Raw genomic sequence first — 20,608 nt, 5'->3', positions numbered from 1 at the left:
GTTTCGTTTTATTTTTTTCTCTTGTATGCCCTAGGCTTGACTTAAGATAACCTGAAATCCAGAAATGGGCACAGGGTGCAGACCAGGAGAAGCCTGAGGAATGGGAAAGGGGACTCCTGATACTCAGAGAAAGTGGGGGAAAATCCTTCCATTGTCTTTTCCCCTGTTTTCTCCCTTTGCTTATGCCCTAGCCCAGGTAATCCTGTGACAGTAGGATGGAAGCAGCAATAGCAGTAGTAGTAGGGACCTGCAATCATGTAAATCTTTGTGGGAGGAAAACTTTCCCTTATGATGAGAGGACCTGTGGTTCCAACTGGCCCCAGATGCAGACATAGTCATGGTAAATAAATGGCAGATTAGGGTAACTAAAATCTCAGCTCTCTGGTTGGAGGACTGAAAAGGAGACTCACAGAAAACTAGGAAGTACTAGGGTAATTTGGAAAGGGAGGAGCTTGGGAAAGATACCCTATAAAGTTATTTATGAACACTAATGGGTCCAGTCCTATGCAGTGTGTTGAAGACTTTGAGAAATGAACCAAAGAACAGACTAACTCACAGGTCCCAGACTTGCCAGTGGGTAGTGCACACACAGGACGAATCTAAATAGCACTGCAGAGGCTTTGAAAACTGTGTGGCTGTTAGAACCATAACCACAGGAGGCTGGTTGAAACTTACCTAAACCCAGCTGGGTTGGTTGTACTAAAACATAAACACCAACATTCTCTATATAATTTAAATAAGACTCTGAGTCATAATATAGTATTCAAAATGTCCAGGATAACAACCAAAATGACTTGAACTATGAAGAACCAGGAAAACATCAACACTCATGAGAAAAGACAATCAACAGTTGCTAACACCAAGAAAACTGTTGGATGGTGGAGTTATTAGGCAAAGATTTTAAGACAATTGTTATAAAAATGCCTCAAGAATCAGGGCAAAGAGTCTTGAAATAAATGAAAAGGTAGAAAGTCTCAACAAATAAATATAAAATATAAAGAAGAACCAAATGGAAATTTTAGAACTGAAAAATCTGACAAATAAAACAAAAACACCTCTCTAGATGGTCTCAATAGCAGACTTGAAATGATAGATGAGTCAGTGAAGTTGAAGCTGGGTCAACAGAAATGAATCAATCTGAATAACAAAGAAAAAAATTGTTTTAATATAAATAAACAGAGCCTCAAGACCTAAGGGACAATACCAAAAGGCCAAATACTTGTGCCAATAGGATCCCAGAAAAAGAGGAGAAAGAGTGCAGTGCAGAAAAGGTATTTGAAGAAACAATAGCTGAAAACTCCCTAAATCTGGCAGATAAATAAACATACAGATCCAAGACTCACTGAGCCATGAGATTAACCCCCAAAATATTCATTTAGAAATACAAATATCAAGCTGATGAAAACTAAAGGCAAAGACAAGTCTTGAAGCAGCTGGAGAAAAATGGGATGTTACTTATTAGGGAGCAGTGATTTGAATTACAGACAATTTCTTATTGAATACCATAAAGGTCAGAAGGAAGTAGCACAACATTTTTTAAGTGCTGAAAGAAAAGAACTGTCAACTCAGAATTCTATATTCTGTGAAAATGTCCTTCAGGAATGAAGATTAAAGACAGACATTCTCAGATGAAGAAAACTCAAGAGAATTTATTATCATCAGATCTGCTCTAGAAGAATGGCTAAAGAAAGTTCTTCAGACAAAAGAGAAATTATACCGGAGGGTAACTTAAAGTAGAGTGAATAAAGAAAGAGCAACAGAAATGGCCAATATCTGGGCAAGTATAATAGACTATTCTCCTCTTGGGTTCTTTAAATATGCTAAAGAGTTGCCTGATTAGGTTATCAATACATATATAGATATAATATATGAGACAAGAATAACATAAATGAGTGAGGATTAAAGGAACTTCTGTAGTGGCAAGATTCCATATTCCACTTGGAAGTGGTAACATAATAATTCTAAGTAGACTGTAAAAAGTTATATATATCATAATCCCTGGAGCAACCACTTAAAAAAAGCTATACAGAGAGATATAGTAAAGAATACAATAGATAAAATAAATACAAACATGTTCATCTAACCTAAAAGAAGCCAGGAAAGGAGGAAACAGAGAAACAAACAAAATAGAATAGACAAAATAAATAAGGAACTGATAAAATGGGAGACCTAAATCCAAACATATCAATAATTACATTAAATGTAAATGGACTAGTACTAATTTCAATGTAGACATCATCAGAATAGATTAAAGAAAGAAGCTGCCTATAAGACATTCACACTAAATATAATGATATAGGTAGGTTAAAAGTCAAAATATAGAAGGATATATACCATGCAAACACAAACCAAAAGAAAACTGAGTGGCTATATTAATATCAGACAAAGTAGAGTTCAGAGCAAGGAAAATTACCAGGGATAAAATGTGTTGTTACATAATGATAGAACAGTAAATTCACAAAGAATACATAAAAATCTAAATGTAGATGCACTTAACAACAGAGCTCTAAAATACTTGAATCAAAAAACCGACAGACCTGAAAGGAGAAATAAACAAATCCATAATTATAATTGGAAATGTCAACACTCTTTTCTCAGTTGCTGATAGACCTAGCAGACAGAAAATAAATAGAATTGAACAGCACCATCAACTCTACTGGATCTAACAGACATTTGTAAAACATTCAACCCAGTAAAAGTAGAATACACATTCTTTCCAAGTGCACATGGAACATTCACTAAGATAGGAGATATAATGGGTCATAAAACAAATCTTAATAAATTTAAATTAAAATCATATGAAGTATGTTCTCTGACCATAATGAAATTAAACCAAATATTAATAATGGAAAGATAACAGAAAAATCTCCCAGGTACTTTTTTTTTTTTTAAGACAGGGTCTTGCTCTCTTGCCCAGGCTGGAGTACAGCGGCATGATCATGGCTCACTGCAGCTTTCACCACCTGGACTCAAGCGATGCTCCCACCTTAGCCCCCTCTTGATTAGCTGGGACCAGAGGTGTGCACCACTATGCCCAGCTAATTTTTGTATTATTTGTAGAAATGAAGTCTCACTATGTTGCCCGGCTGGTCTTGAACTCCTGGGCTTGAGCGATCCTCCTGCCTTGGCCTCCCAAAGTGGTGGGTGCTTGAGGCACCATGCCTGGCAGCTCCCAGGTGCATTGAATTCAACAACATACTTTTAACTCACCCATGAGGAAGCCTCAAGGGAAATTAGAAAATATTCTGGAACTAAATGAAAATGAAAGCAACATATAAAAATTTGTGAAATGCAGCTAAAGGAGTAGTTAAAGGAAAATAGGAAAATTATAGCATTAAATACTTGCATTAGAACAGAAGAAAAGTTTCAATAATGTTAGATGCTATCTTAAGAAACTAGAAAAGGAAGAGTAAAATAAGTCCAAACCGAGAAGGAAAATGGAGCACAGAAATCAAGATATTGGAAACAGAAAAACAATAAAGAAAATCAATGAAATCAAAAGCTGATTTTTTGCAATGTCAAGAAAATTGGTCAAACTCTAGCAAGACTGATAAAGAAAAGAGGAGCAGGGGAGAGAGAAGACAAATTATCAATATCAGCAATGAAAGAGGGGATGTCATTACAAACATTAAAATAATAATAAGGGAATAATACAAACAACTCCAGGAACATAAATTTGACAACAGATAAAATGGACTAATTCCTCAAAAACCACTGTTATGCACTGAATGTTTGTGTCTTCCCCAAATTCGCATGTTGAAATCCTAACCCCCACTGTAATGGTATTAGATGGGGCCTTTGGGAGGTAATTAGGTCATCAGAGTGAAGCCCTCATGATTGGGATTAGTGATCTTATTAAGAAGAAACACAGGAGAGGTGATTTCTCTCTGCCATGTGAAGGAGAAGATGGCCATTTGAAAACCAAGGGTGTCCTCACCAGACTCCAGGTCTGCGGGCACCCTGATCTTGGACTTTCCAGCCTTCAAAACTGTGAGAAATACATGTTTGTTATTTAAGCTACACAGTCTTTGGTATTATTATACCAGCCCAAACTAAGACAACCACAAACAACCAAAACTCATTCATGATAAAGTAGATAACCTAAACAGTCCTATGATTGTTAAATAATTTGAATTTGTAGATAAAATTCTTTTTTAAAAGCCTCTTAGTTTCTCTGGCAAATTCTTCCAAATATTTAAAGAGGAATAATGCAATTCTACACAATCTCTTCCAGAAAATAGAAGAGGAGAAAAGACTTCCAAGATCATTTTATGAGGCCAGCAAAACAAGACAAAGAAAACACATGACAAAGAAAACTATAGATCAATTTCCCTTATGAACATAGACACAAGATTTCCTAACAAAGTATCAGCAACTTGATACCAGAAACATATAAAAAGAACAACTCACCATGACTAAGTGGGGTTTACCACAAGAACGCCAAGCTGGTTGAATATTTGAAAATTAATCAATGTAAACCACTATATTAACAACCTATAGTAGAAAAACCACACAATCATATCAACTAATGCAGAATACACGCCTAACAAAATGCAACATTGATTGGTAATAATAACTCTCAGAAAACTGGAAATGGAAGGGAACTACCTTGACCTGATAAAGGATATCTATAAAAAACCTACAACTAACATCATACTTAATGGTGAAAAACAGAGTTTTTTTCCTCGTAAGATTGGGACAAGTCAAGGATTTTCACTCACCACTGGCAGTTCCAGCTAGTACAATCAGGAAATAAATAAATAAATAAAGGCATACAGACTGAACGTAAGAAATCCAACTGTTTCCATTCACAGACCAAATGTTTGTCTACACAGAAAATTTCAAAAAATCTACAAATAGAAAAACTACAACCAAGTTGTAGTTTACCAAGGTTGCAGGATACAAAATCAATACAAAAACATCCATCATATTTCTATATAGTAGTAATGAATAATTGGACAGCAACATTTAGAAACAGTATCATTTGCAATAGCTCCAGAAATATGAAATACTTAGGTATAAATTTAACAAAACATGTAGCAGTTCTATATGCTGCAACTACAAAATGCTGGTGAAAGAAATAAAAGAAGACTTAAATAAATGGAGAGACATATAATGTGCATGCATTAGAAGATTTAACACAATAAAAATGTCTATTTTCTCTATAGATCTATAGATTTAAGGCAATTTCAATAAAAATCCAGCAGGATTTTTTTATAGATGTAGACAAGCTAATTCTAAACTTTATGAAAAAGCAAAGGAACTAGAATAGCCAAACCAATTTTGCAAAAGAAGAATAAGGCTGGAGAACTCACCATACCCAACTTTAAGACTTACTATAAAGCTACAATAATTAAGGCAGTGTGGTATTGGCAAAAATAAAGACACATATACAGAAAGAAAAATGATAGCTCAATGGAACATAATAGAAAGATCAGAAACAGCCAACTATAAAAAAGATCATTTAATTTTTGACAAAGTTGCAAAGGCAATTCCATGGAGAAAGGACAGTTTTTCTTTTCAATAAATGATATTGAAGTGGATGGGCATTCATATACACGAAAGTGAACCTTACCCTAAGCATTGTACCTTATGTAGAAATTCACTTGAAATGGATCATTGACTTAAATTTAAAACATAAAACTTTTAGAATAACAGAAGAAAACCTTAGTGATTTGGGGCTAGATGAAGAATTCTTAGATATGACATCAAAAACATTATTCATAAAATAAAAATTTGATAAACTGGACTTCATCAAAGTGAAAAACTCTTGCTAAATGAAACATATTTCTTTTTTTTTCTTTTGCTTTTGAGACAGTGTCTCGCTCTGTCACCCAGGCTGGAGTGCAGTGGTGCATTCACAGCTCACTGCAAACTCTGCCTCCCAGGTTCAAGCGATTCTCGTGCTTCAGCCACCCAAGCACCTGGGATTACAGGTGTGTGCCACCACACCCAGATAATTTTTGTATTTCTAGTAGAGACCAGGTTTTGTCATGTTGGTCAGGCTGGTCTTGAACTCCTGCCCTCAAGTGATCTGCCTACCTCGGCCTCCCAAGGGAGGGATTACGGGCGTGAGCCACTACACCCGGCTGTGAAAGACACTTCTAAGAGAATAGGAAGACAAGTTGTAGACTGGCAGAAAATATTTGCAAATCAGACATCTGTCAAAAGGACTTATATCCAGAATATATAAAGAACTCTTAAATCTCAGTAATGAGAAAATAACTCAATTAAAAGTGGGCAAGAGACTTGAACAAGCACTTCACCAAAGAGAATATATGGATGCCATGAAAAGATGTTCAACTTTATTAGGTACTAGGGAAATACAAATTAAGACCACAATAAAGCTGGGCATGGTGACACCCACCTGTAGTCCCAGCTACCTTGGAGACTGAGGCAGGAAGATTGCTTGAGCCCAGGCATTCAAGGCTGCAGTGAGCTATGATCACACTATTGCACTCCAGCCTGGGTGACAAAGGGAGACCCTATCCCAAAATAAATAAATAATAATAAAACTACAAATATTAATAAGTACCATTACACACCTATTGGAATGGCTAAAATAAAAAAGTTGACAATAATAGCTGCTGGTGAAGATGCGTAGAAACTGAAACTCATACTTTGCTGGTTGGAATGCAACTGGTACAGCTACTCTAGAAAACAGTTTGGCAGTTTCTTATTAAACATACACATAGTACAACACAGCAATCATATTCTTAGGTATTTATTGCATAGAAATAAAACCTCATGTTCACACAAAAAACCTGTAGGTGAATATTCATAGCAGCTCTATTCATAATCACCAAAACCTGGAAACAACCCTTTTGCCTTTCAGTGGGTGAGTGAATGTGGTATATCCATGTAATGAAATACTCAGCAACAAAAAGGAATGATTTATACACATAACATTTTAGATGAGTCTCAAAGGCAGTGTGCTAAGTGGAAGAAGGCCAATATCTCAAGGTCACATACTGCAGGATTCCACTTATATAGCATCCCGGAAAAGGCAAAACAATAGTAATGCAGAACGGATTAGTGATTGCTGTGGGTTAGGAGGGGTGGAGGGTTTCACGACAAAGTGGCAGCTTGAGAGAGTTTTCTGGGATGATAGAACTATTCCGTAGCAGTGGGGAATGTGAATCTATACATGTTAAAGCTTATAGAACCATATACCAAAAAAAAAAGAGTCAATTTTATACTATGTTAACAAATAAGAAAAAGGAAAGAAAAAAAGAGTTAAAAGAGCAGCAGTGCCCTAGCAGGCCAGCATGGTGGAGAACCCAGGGATGGAAGGAATAGAGTTGTACAGGCAGTTGACATCACAGGTCCAGCTCCGCTCCTCACCTTGGGGAGGTCTCCTCCAGAGCCATGTCCTGCAGGTGCTAGGTTTTACTGCCAGGAGGCATTTGATCATCAATTCCCATTATCACCATCTCAGCTGACTCAGCTTGAGTGCCCTGGGAAGCCTAGCTTTATCTGACTTTACGCATTTAAAGTCTTCTTAAACCCCTCACAGACCTCTTCTGCAGCTGCTCCAGCCAATGGCCCACGTGGGAAACCAGGCAGCAGCATTTTTTTTTTTTTTTGAGATGGAGTCTCGCTCTGTTGCCCAGGCTGGAGGGCAGTGGCACGATATTGGCTCACTGCCACCTCCACCTCCCAGGTTCAGCAATTCTCCTGCCTCAGCCTCCTGAGTAGCTGGGATTACAGGCGCCCACCAACACACCTGGCTAATTTTTGTATTTTTAGTAGGGATGGGGTTTCACCATGTTGGTCTCAAACTCCTGACCTCATGATCTTCCCACCTCAGACTCCCAAAGTGCTGGGATTACAGGCGTTGAGCCACCACGCAGCAGCATTTTGATGCTTTCTTCCCCACCCTGCCTATCCCGGTCAGTTGACTACAAGTTCCTCAGCATATCTTGAATCTCCCTTGCCGCCTTCCCAAACCCGAGCCACAGCCTGGACCTCCCGCTCCCTACTCTGGACCTCTGTAACAGCCTCTTGCTGATTACCCAGCACAGTCCTGCTGGGCGCCATCCTTTCTCCACAGGTGGCTAGGATACTCTTGCTAAAGTGCAGACCTCGCTTCCCTGCTTGAAGCTGTAATTGCTCCTGGGGGCAGGGTAAGGGAGCACAGCTTCCCTAGCCTGGCCCTGTAGGACCTGGCTCCCTCTAAACTCTGTTGCATTTTTGGGCTCTCTAGGCAATGCCTCCTTCTCCTAGAAATTTGAGCGCCATCCATTCTTCCCCTTGAAAGTTCTCTCCCCTATCCGTTTGCCGATCACCTTCCATCCCCTTCACTTGGCTATTTCCTATTCTTTTCAGCCTCATCTTGGACATCTCTCCTGGGAAGTTTTCCTCGACCTCATCCCACCAAGGATAGCTTAGGTATCCCCTTCTGGGGCTCCCATGGCCTCTGTGCCTGTGTCCTTTATAGCACTTTTTGAGGGTATTGAGATGGTTCATTAGCTTTTGAAAATGTTTTTGAAGTGAGGTCTGGGAATAATAATAATAAGTCCTTCATTATTTCCCAAGCAGGTGCCTGTGGTGGGCACTCAGTAACTGTTGCTAAATGAATAACATCAGGCCCCTTTCTACCAGCTTAATACTGAGGAATCTTTCACAGTGTCAGGTGGGTCTCAGCGTATATGCACACAGACACGCCCTTGCAGAATTTGCCTGTGCCTAATAACTCAGACTCTGCTTGGGCAGAGGGGAGAAGACATCCAGCCCCTTCTCCACTAGAGCTGTGCCCTGCCATTTAATGTAGCTTTGTGTAGGAGGAGGATCCCAGCCTGAGTCAGCGGCTTGACTGTGGGTCCTGGCTTTGTTCCCACTGTAACCTGGGAGAAGACACTGCCTCTCTCTGGACCCAAGTTTCCCATCTGTCCAATGGGACAAATGAAACCTGTCCAGTCTGTCTCAGATGCTTTAAGGTGACAGATCTGAGGGCTGGGGGAAAAGTGTCAGCCTTGGACCAGTGGGAGGACCTAGAAGGCAGGTTCTGAGTGGAGAGCTCACAGTGGTTCACAGAGTCACTCACACCCACTCCTGAAACACTCAGCCAAAGCTGGGAGAGATGAAGGAATGTTTGTAGGGTGGCCTCCCTTTTCTCTCACTCCCTTCTTAATTGCAGGGTGGACAGCTGCCATCTCCCCGCTCCCTTACCACATTTTGTTCAAACCCCTAATTTGTCAGTCAAGGAAGCAGCAAAGCATTAGTAATGGATGGAATATGCCAGGCAAAAAAGTGGTGTTCATTCAGCCTGAGGCCTGCGTGGGGAGGGGTGGTGAGCTGTTTCCCTGCCTTGGGATTGGGGTTGGGGGTGGTGCCTTTCCCCTCTCACCCTTTCATTTCTGTACCCAGAGAGCATGCTTCTGCATGGAGGCAGGCGGCTGGTACGCAGTGGGCTCTTTGCTTTCCTCTGATAGTTGTCATTAATAAAACATTACATTAAATCAGAGCTCAGAGGGGATAATTGGAGCCATTTATCACGTCTGCAGCCAAAGGGAGGGTTGGCTCATTGGCACAGAGGCTGGTGACCAGGCATTGAGGGGTGACCCAAGAACCCACGGGGGCTGGGAGAGCTGTGGGAGGACTGGTTTCCTGAGAAGAGGCAGGGTGGTCTAGATTAGAGGCCTCTGATCCTCCTGCCCCTTCACCCCCTGAGCATTTTAAGGGGTTTTAAGGGAACCTCCCTTTGGCCTGAACAGAGGCCATGAAGCCAGGCTTTGCTGCCACATAGGAGAGGTTGGAACCCTGGCCCCACCACATACTAGCTGGGTGGTTTCTAACCTTTCTGAGGCTCAGTTTCCTTATCTGTCAAATGGGAATGATACTAATACCTACATTCAGGGCTTTTGTAAAGATGGCCCAAGTGAATGCATTTGAAGTGTTTAGCACATTATCTTGCACACAGCAGGGGCTCAGGAAACATTAGCTGTTATTATTATTAGTTTGGCTGGCTGAGAGGAGGACAGGGCATAGGATCTGTGCCACCCACTTTCAGGGTAAAAAGTCACAATTACAAAGTGGAAAAAGCATGAACTTCATTCTCAGGTAGACCACCTGGACTTGCAACCCCGGCCACTCAGCTCTTCCTCACCATAAGACTTTTGACAAGTTACACAAGCCCTCTGATCCTATTTCCTATTTGTGAAATGGGGATGTTCATGGCAACCTCACAGAGCCACTCGAAGATTCAAGTGTGAGAATGGTTGGACAGCTTCTAGCACATTGCTCATCACAGAGGGGAATCAATATGAATTAGGGCTCTTCTTTTAGAAGAGAATTGCCTCTGTGGTTAAACAAAACACAGAGTCTGTCAAGGTATGAGCAGGGCAAGATTGGGGAAGTAGATCAACTGGACTCAAGTGGTGAAGCTGACTCCGGTTTAGCTAGATCCAGGGCTCAAATGAGACCACCTGTTGTAGATTGCATTCCTGGCCCCAAGACTTAAGCCTTCTTTGTACCAATGCCTTTGGTAATGGCACATTTCAGTTCCTTCCACTAGGGAGCAGAGTGGATTTCACTTCCCTTTGACTCTGGGTTGGGCCATGTGACTTGCTTTGGCCCATGGGATGGAGCAGAAATGGCAGATCTGAGTCCTGGCCTTGAGAGACTTTCGGTGTTTCTGCTTGCTCTCTTGTCCCTCTGCCATTTTTATGAGAACTAGCTAGCCTGCTGGCCCAAGGTAGGTAATACCATGTGGAACAGAGCCACCATAACCAGCCCAGCCTGAAGCAGACTGCCTGGCTGAGCCTGACCTAGTTCAACTGAACTGCAGCCGACCTGTGCATCCATGAGAATAAAAGCTTATTGTGGTATGCAGCTGATGTATTGTGGTCAGTTATTACCCACAAAAGCTAACTGACACTCCAATACCACTTATTCCCATCTCAGCCTTCCTTCTCAAATAGTCACTGCCCTTACGGTGATAAGTTGGCCATCAACATGTCCACCTAACCTTTAACAGCTAAGACGCCCTGCACAAATCCCAACAGATCCTACACAAGTCCAGGATCTGACTCTAATTGGCTTAGATTAGGTCAAATGCCCATCCCCAAATCAATTACTATGGCCAGGGATGTAGACCACCTTGATTGGCTGAATCTAGGTCGTATGCTTACCCATGCAGCTGGGCTATGGGGTCAACCCACAGCACCCCATCAATCCACATAGAGAGTTGGGGAGAGCCATTCTCCAAAGGACATCAGGGTGCCCTTATCAGAAGAAGGAGGAATGGATGCTAGGCCGGCAAGAGCCACAAATGTTCACTACAGGAAGGGAGGGAATGCATAATTCTATACTTAGGAAGGAGAATACGTAGGCACTGATGATTGACTCAGTAAGAGAAACATGACCGCAAATGTCCAACTGGTGGAGTAGCAGGTGAGGCCATTTCAGCAGAGAGAAGAGACCTAGGCATGAACAGAGGAGAGGGAAGGTTTCAGGACACAGAAATCCCCATGGCTTACTCAGAGGGAAAATTAACAAGCCAGTCTGACTAAATAGGAGGATTTCTTCATTTATGTTTAGTTTTAGGTTCCAGAAAGGTCCCAACAGAAATGGAGCATTTCACATTCAACAGGCCTCCCTGTGGCTACATGTTTTTAGGATTAATGAGGAGTAATCCAGGAGACTTATCCTCTGTAGCGGGGGAGGGGGGGGGACAGAGCATGCTTTGACAGAGAACTTCTTACCTGGAGAAGGGGCATGTAGGTCCACCTCCCATGCATCAGAGTAGTTGAAGGATAGGCCAGGATGTCAAAGATAATTCCTGAGGCCTAGAGAGAAATCCTCATGGCCCTGGGAGTCAGTGAGAGTGGTCAGGGGGTGAAATGAATTCCAATGCCAGCCTGAGATTTTGCTTCTGAAATGTGAGCTGTATACATGTCTACCATGTTGTTTCAACTATAAATGACTGAATTTAATCTTTTGGAATCTCAGAGAAGGAAGCTGCTATGGGTTGAATATTTGCCCCTTCCAAAACTCATATTTAAATTTAATCCCCAATGTGGCAGTACTGAGAGATGGGCCTTTAAGAGTGATTGGGTCAGCAAAGACATGAAATCAACCCAAATGCCCATCAATGATAGACTGAATAAGGAAAATGTGGTACATATAAACCATGGAATACTATGCAGCCATGAAAAGGAACAAGATCATGTCCTTTGCAGGGACATGGGTGGAGCTGGAAACCATTAGTCTCAGCAAACTAACCAGGAACAGAAAACCAAATACTGCATGTTCTCACTTATAAGTGGGAGCTGAACAATGAGAACACATGAACACAGGGAGGGGAACAACACACACTGGGGCCTGCCTGGGGGGCAAGGGGAGGGAGAGCATCAGGATAAATAGCTAATGCATACGGGGCTTAATACCTAGGTGATGGGTTGACAGGTGCAGCAAACCACCGTGGCACATGTTTACCTATGAAACAAACCTGCACATTCTGCACATGTATCCTGGAACTTAAAATAAAAGTGTTTAGTATATACATACATATAAATGTATACATTTGTAATTGTTTCTGTTATATTGCTTCCAATTTAACCTGAAAAGAAAGGAAATAATGTCTTTCCTTTATTCCAAATAATAAACGCGTGCATGTATATGTTAAAAAAAAAAAAGAAGTGATTGGGTCATGAGGGTTATGCCCTTATGAATGGCTTAATCCATTCATGGATTAATGGATTAATGAGTTAGTGGACTAACGGGTTATCATGGGAGTAGGATTGGTGGCTTTATAAGAAGAAGAAAAGAGACTTGAGGTAGCATGTTCGGCCTCCTAGCCATGTGACGCCCCATGCTGCCTCAGGATTCTGCACAGTCCCTACCAGCAAGAAGGCTCCCACTAGATGTGCTCCCTCAACCTTGGACATCCCCCTTTGGGAACTGTAAGAAACAAATTTTTTTTAAAATAAATTTTCCCAGTTTTAGGTATTCTGTTATAAGCAACAGAAAATGGACTAAAACGAAGCCTTTTAAAGCGCTAAGAGACATTCATGTCTGGCCAAGAATTCTGATTGGAGACTTACTTCCACAACAGCCTAGCAGGAAGTCGTCATCCAGAATTCTCTGAAGTTAAAAAAAAATCTAACATTAGAAAGGATTTTCAAGTCTATCTAGAACAACAAGATGAATAAGGAAGAGATGAATCCACTGTTTAGAGCAAATGATGTAAAGAAATACAAGCGAATCAGGTTTCTCATCTCTAATTTTGCCTCTGACTTCAGTTTCTTCCTAAGGAATGGTCTCAGGTAGAACAATAAGGTCTAACAGGGACCTGGAGTTGGAGTTCAGAAGTTCGAGGGGAGCATCTCGATGCTGCTGACTGAAGGCCTCCAGACCCAGGGACGCTCAGCCCAGGGAAAGCCCTTGCCGTTGCCATGAGCAGCTGTTGTTGGCAGCCTCTGAGCAGCATGAGGAAGAGGCACTATGGCTGAGTTGTGCCCCCTGAAATTCATATGTTGAAGCCCTGACCACCAATGTGACTGTATTTGGAGACAGGGCCTTAGGAGGTAATTAAGGCTACCTGATGTCATAAGGGCGGCACCCTAATCTGATAGGATTAGTATCCTTATAAGAAGAAATGCCAGAGAACACCCTCTCCCTCTTCTTCCTCTCCCTCATTTCCCTCCCCCTTCCCACCTCCCTCTCTCCTTCCTCCCCTTCTCCCTCTCCTCCTCTCCCTCTCCTTCTTCCTGACTTTCTTCCTCCTCTCCTGCTTTTCCTCCTCTCCCTCCTCTCCCTCTCCCTCCTCTCCCTCTCCCTCCTTTCCCTCTCCTCTCCCTCCTATCCCTCTCCCTGTTCCTCCTTTCCCTCTCCCTCCTTTCCCTCTCCTCTCCCTCCTATCCCTCTCCCTGTTCCTCCTCCTCCTCTCCCTCCTCCTCCTCTCCCCCCTCACCCTCTCCATGAGTGTGCACAGCCTTGTAAGCACACAGTGAGAAGGCGGCCTCTGCAAGGCGGGAAGAGAGTCCTCACCACAACCCCACCGTGTCGGCATGCTGATCTTGGACTTCCAGCCTCCATAACCGTAAAAGGTAAATTTCTGTTGTTTAAGACACCTGGTCTGTGGTATTTTATTATGACAACCTGAGCAGACTAATACAGAGTGGGAGGGTGGCAGTAATTGAGTTACCTGGACCAGGTGTTTCCAAAGTATCATCTCATGTGATCCTAAGCACCCATCTGAAGGAAGGCTTGCCATTCTTACTTTATAGAGAAGAAACTGAGTCCTGTTTCCTGTAGCAGGATGGGTACTGAGTCCTGTACTCACTGGTATAACATATCCAAGGTCTTGTCTGACTCTCCCTCACATACTCCAGACCCCACACATTGATGGCTTGTGATTCTGAGTGAGGGCAACCTCTGTGATCCTGGAGAGATTATGAGGTACCACAGGACCATCCTCATCCACTTAATACTCCAAATAATTCTGCAAGGTAGGTAGTAGTACCTATTTCACAGCACAAGAAACTGAAGCTCAGAGGAGTTCTACATCTTACCTACAGTTGTATGGTGTATGGCAGATGCACCTGACAGCAGTAACTTAAGCATACCCTGAGAATGACCTGTATGGCAGATGCATCTGACTCTGTTCCGAGCTAAGGAACCCAGGAATATCCAACTTAGAGTTTCATTTCTTATCTATGAGGAACATCTGAACCTCCAGCCTGTCCTTTGAAATGTGGTTTGTATGGGGGATCAAAGTGCTTTGTTTTAGGTTAAATGTAGGTTGCCTGATGGAGATTGCTAGGAGAATGCTAAATGAAAATGCTGTATAAACTGCATGCTTCTTGTAAGTGGCTATAGTTTTCCTGCCCAGCCTGCCACCACTGGGCTGCTCTGTATGTAAGTTTCCTGCTAATAAAATCGTGTATTGGCCAGGCGCAGTGGCTCACACCTCTAATCCCAGCACTTTGGGAGGCCAAGGCAGGCAGATCATGAGGTCAGGAGATCGAGACCATTCTGGCTAACACGGTGAAACACCATCCATACTAAAAATATAAAAAATTAGCCGGGCGTGGTGGCAGGCACCTGTAGTCCCAGCTACTCAGGAGGCTGAGGCAGGAGAATGGCGTGAACTTGGGAGGCGGAGCTTGCAGTGAGCCGAGATTGCGCCACTGCACTCCAGCCTGGGCGACAGAGTGAGACTCCGTCTCAAAAAATACAAAAACAAAAACAAAAAACAACAACAACAACAACAACAACAAAAACACAACTGTGTCTTTTTTGCTGGCTGTGGGTCTTTGGCCTCTTGAACCTGGTGCCATCTCTATTGAAGTTAAGAGGGGTCCAGCATGAAATATAGTTAATTAGTAAGAATTTAAACCCAGGACTCTATGATTGCAGAAACTGTATTTTGGACGACAGACCCAGAGCCCCTGCCTGCCCCTATACAGTGCACCCCCAGCAGACGGGAGCCAGCTCCCTTCAGACCTATTTTACTGTGTCAAAGTCTTAAGGAAAATGGCAACTGAAACATAGTAGTTGCTTAATAAATGTCTCGTGAATGGAACCAATGTCTTGCCCTTTCTAGTAGACAGCAACCCCTTTAGGTAGGGACCAGACAGTCCTCACAGTAACACACACAGCGTGTGGCCATAGCATCATGGGAGAAGACCTCAAGGTGAAGAGGGGTTGCAGAGTAAGTGGCCCCTCACCCTTTCTCCTCTGGATTTCATCTTGCTTTTGAGTGTTCTCCAACTTTGGCCAGTCCCTGCTCTCTTTGTAATATAATTACTGCTCTGAAGAGAACAAATCCAGCCTCTGCCATGATCTCCCTGGCCCACTGGGCCCAAGCTCCTCTGGTCTTCTTTCCTCTTCCAGGCCTTTGCCCTTGCTGTGCCCTCTGCCTGGGTGTTCTGCCCCTACTCAGACCTTCACAGAACCAACTTCTTCTCCTCTTTGACATCTTGGCTCACATATCATCTCCTCCCCGTGGCCTTCCCTGATCAGGCCATCTAAATCCCCCCCCCTCCCATCGCTCTCGTCCCTTTATTGTGTTCATCACACTGTGGATACAGACATCATCTTGTTCATTTACTTGTTTGCCTGTCCTCCATTGTTGCATCCCCAGCACCCACAACAGGGCTTGGCTCTTAGGTGTAGGTGCTCACTAATTTTTTTTTTTTTTTTGAGACGGATTCTCACTCTGATGCCCAGGCTGGAGTGCAGTGGCACTATCTCGGCTCACTGCAACCTCCGCCACCTGGCTCAAGCGATTCTCCTGCCTCAGCCTCTCAAGTAGCTGGGACTACAGGCACAAGCCACCATGCCTGGCTAATTTTTGTATTTTTAGTAGAGATGGTGTCTCACCATGTTGGTCAGGCTGGTCTCAAAATCCTGACCTCAAATGATCCACCTGCCTTGGCCTCCCAAAGTGCTGGGATTACAGGTGTGAGCCACTGTGCCTGGTCACTAAATATTAGTTGAAAGAACAAATGAATGAAGGAACTTTTAAGGAGGGGGCAGCAGGAAGTGCGGGGGGGTGGGACAATTTCTTCTCTTGGGGAACTTTATTCCTTGAGGATGTCTTGTGCAGTTGAGGCTGTTTCCCTTTAGAGGGGATCAGCACGGAGCAATGATCTGGTGTGGACACAGCCATGAGGAATGTGGTTGGAACAGGGAAGCCCAGCCCTCAAGTACCAAGGATACCCCAGCAGGCGCTGTTGGCTTTGCAGGAAACCAGACTACGAGGCTCCCCCGGTCACAGCCTCCCAGGGCCCCTCCTCAGCTGCTGGGCTGAGCAGGGCTGGGCTGAGCTGGCTGATTTCCACTTTATTATGTGTGATGACTTCCCCCCTCCCTGGAATGATTAGGCCTTAATAAATAATATTTCTCTCTGATATTGTGCCATCATTAATTCTGCTTAGCTCTCCTCGGAGAAAATTTTGTGGAAACATTCTCAGTGCTGCTATTTAAAGCTACATTAATTCGGCTGATTATTTCTGTCCAAGTATATTTGTGCCCAGGAGACCAGGGCCAGCACCAAGGAGAAGCAGGGTGAGTGTTCATCCCCGTCCCTGAGGCCTTGGCCACAGTTTCTGCCTGCACCTTACTCTGCACATCTCAAGTTTGAGTCCTCTCTGGTAGGTTGGGGGAGAAAAGGGGACCTGAACTCTGATTTTGGCAGCTCAGATTCTTCCAGCGTCACCTAAAGTGAGGGTGGCATGAAGAGGATCCATCTGCTGTTCTTTCCCATTGCTGGCCCCACAGAGGCTTGTACAAGTTTGAGCTTCTTAGAAAAGACACCATCACGCCTATAATCCCAGCACTTTGGGAGGCCGAGGCAGGCAGATCATCTGAGGTTAGGAGTTCGAGATCAGCCTGGCCAACATGGTGAGACTCCTTCTCTACTAAAAGTACAAAAATTAGCCAGGTGTGTTGGTGGGCGCCTGTGATCCCAGCTACTCAGGAGGCTGAGGCAGGAGAATTGCTTGAACCCAGGAGGTGGAGGTTGCATTGAGCTGAGATAGCACCACAGCACTCCAGCCTGGACAACAAGAGCAAGACTCCGTCTCAAAAAAAAAAAAAAAAGACACCAATGTGATACTGGGTGTTGTTCTTGTACATGTACCAGGACAAAGCTATACAAAACAAGTGTAACCCCTTAGGTTTCTATGTACCAGTTCTGTAGATCTACATAAAAATTAGGGGTCTGAATGCTTAGGGGGTTCTGTGTGGTAAGGCAGTTTCTTTAGAGCAATGAAGTTGTCAAGCTGCAGTCAGGCCAACAGCAGGGTCCCAAGCCCCAGTGAAGGGGTTTAAGTAAACAATGCTGGCTTAATGATGCTGAGTTCTCTTTAATGAGCCAGGGCTACCATAGCACACCAGGTTTCTCTGTACAAAGTTGGATTCTGTGAATTCAGATTTCTGTAAAATCACCAAGGGTCTGGCACAATGAAGCACAGTTCTGAAGAAAAAGACAGGATTCTGTGTAGCCGGGTAAATTTCTGTGTAACAAATCAGGGTTATGTAGAATAAAGATGATCTCTGGATATCAATATTGGAGTCTGGATATCAATATTGGAGAACCAGTGGAGTTCTGCCTGGAGAGCAGGCAGCTGTGTCCACAAAGAGTGTTCTGGGTCAAGTGCGGGGTTTTGTGTAACAATGGCATGGTTCTGTGTTTGGGGATAAAAAAGCAGATTTCCAGAAGGCAAAGAGGGGCTCTGTGTACTGAATGAGATCTGGATACAGTAGGGGCCTACATAACAAAGCAGATTTTTCTAAGAGCTTGAAGAGATTACAATTCTCAATGACAAAGCAATCGTGCACATGGGTTCTGTATAATACAGCAGGGTCCTGTGTGACAAAATGAGGCACAGCACACCTTGTGTGATCTGGCTCAGGTCAGGTGCCTCTCCTAGCTGCAAGGGAGGCTGGAAAGTGATCAACTGGTACTCTTCATTTGGATGATGGGAAGCTAGCCCCGACACAAGAGTGGGGATTCCTTTAACATGGGAAGGGGATTCAGATGTTGGACAGCCAAAAAGAAAGACACTTCCAGCCCCCAAGTCTCTGCACCTGGGACAGCTCTCTCTGGAGGCCATGCACACACCCAACTCCATGTGTCCCATACTGAGTTTGTCACCTTTTCCCACCAGATTGGCTCATCTCTCCAGTCATGACACGGGACTAGGTATAGCACCATCCTTTTCATTTCCCAAATGAGATACTTTGGAGTCCTTATAGACTTGTGTTTTCATTGCCCTCATCCAATCAGTAACTAACCCAGTCTCTTCTTCCTTGATGTCCCATCAGTCCATTCTTACCCTCCTCACCCTCAGGCATACCTCTTCAGAATTACCGGAGCAGCTCACAGGTGCATGTCACTTTATTACGTGCAAAGATCTTACATCTCATGTTCTTTTTCACTCCTCACTGTTGAGCTGCAGTGGCAGGCTGTGGAGACTCAGGCCAAATAGTGTTATCATGTCTAGATCCCAGATTGCTGTAACTGGGATACAGGGTCAGCTGTAACACAGACCTAAAGTAACAGTCACTTAAACAAGATCAGAAGTTATTTATCTCCCAGGTTGACAGGCTGGCCGTAAGCAGTCCAACTGAATAGGGTGGTCTCTGGGTCCATTCCTTAGGGTGCTGCCCTCTTTGGCATGGTCAAGAGGAATCACCACGGTGTCCGCTGGGTCTGTCTTCTAGCTGAGGGGAGAGAGCAAATGGAGCTGTGGGGCTGCAGGGCCAGCCAGGCCACCTTCTCCAAGAGCACAACCCAGAGGTACCCATGTCACTTCTCACATCACTGGCCAAGTTTAGTGGCAAAGGAGGCTAGGAAACATAGTTGATTCTGGAGAGCCAGATGCCCATTTAAAACCTAGAGGTTCATTACTCAGGAAAGCAGGGACAGCTGACAGTCTCCGCTGCTCAGATTTAAACAATTAAAATAACGTAGAACCTAAAAACAAGCTCCTAAAATGGAGCTCCTAAAAGGCAGGCAGTCTCGTCTGATCATCGCACCAACATGGCAAGGCAGGAATTATCATTTCTCTTTATGAAGAAGGAAACTGGGGTGAGGAGGCATATTAAATGACTTGTGGAAGATCACAAAATTTAAATGTGACAAGATGGGGCCCAAAGCCACCGTGCTGATGCCAGAGCCCAGATTTTCCATCACATCACCCAGAATGGAATTTCCAAGGAAGAGGGACATTGTCAGTTTTCTTCACAGCTCTATTCCCAGCACCGAGAACACTAGGGGATGAATCATTGATATTTCTGGAATGAATGAATTTTTGTTCTCTTCTTCCTGTTGGCTCCTCAACCTGAGAGAAGGGACTTCTACACTTTCTTGCCATGTGGGAATGTGCAAGTGTCTTCTCCCCCCTTCTTTATTCCTTTCCAGTTGGGCCACCTACCACTGCAATGTCACTCTCCTGTGTGTGGGTGTGTGTGTGTGTGTGTGTGTCTGTATGTGTGGGTGTGTGTGCGGGCACGTGTGTGTGTGTGTGTGTGTGTGTGTGTGTGTATGGAGGGACAACACATTCCACAGTGAGGTCTGGTTTTCAAGGGTGACAACTCAGCTAAAAGAATTCTTGCTGTCGTGTCCTGAACCTCCAATCATCTCTCCTTCTCATTCTTTATTTATTTTGGAGAGGGAATTCTCACTTTGTTGCCCAGTCTGGAGTACAGTGGAGCAATCATAGCTGACTGCCACCCCAAACTCCTGGGCTCAAGGGATCCTTCCTGCCTCAGTCTCCCAAGTAGCTGGGACTTCAGGCACCTGCCACTGCACCTGGCTAATTAACTTTTTTTTTTTTTTTTGGTAGAGATAGGGTCTCACTATGTTGATCAGGCTGGTCTTGCACTCCTGGGCTCAAGCAATCCTCCTGCCTCCACCTCCCAAAGCGCTGTGATTATAGGCATGAGCCTCTGCACCCAGCCCCCTCAGTCTTTATACAGCCTGGGAGTTAAGAGGCTGAGGAACCTGGAGGGGCGCTGAGCATCTAAAATAAAAGTTTCCTTCTGCATATGACATGAATAGCTGACATCTGTCAGTCCCTTACAATGCGCCAGCTCTGTTCTAAACTCTTTAGTGTACTTCATTTACTTCTCGCAACAATGCTATGAGTTGGGT

This window comes from Hylobates moloch, unplaced genomic scaffold (genome assembly GCF_009828535.3).
Source record: "Hylobates moloch isolate HMO894 unplaced genomic scaffold, HMol_V3 SCAFFOLD_10, whole genome shotgun sequence".
Taxonomy (NCBI): domain Eukaryota; kingdom Metazoa; phylum Chordata; class Mammalia; order Primates; family Hylobatidae; genus Hylobates; species Hylobates moloch.
This window is presented reverse-complemented; position numbering follows the sequence as displayed.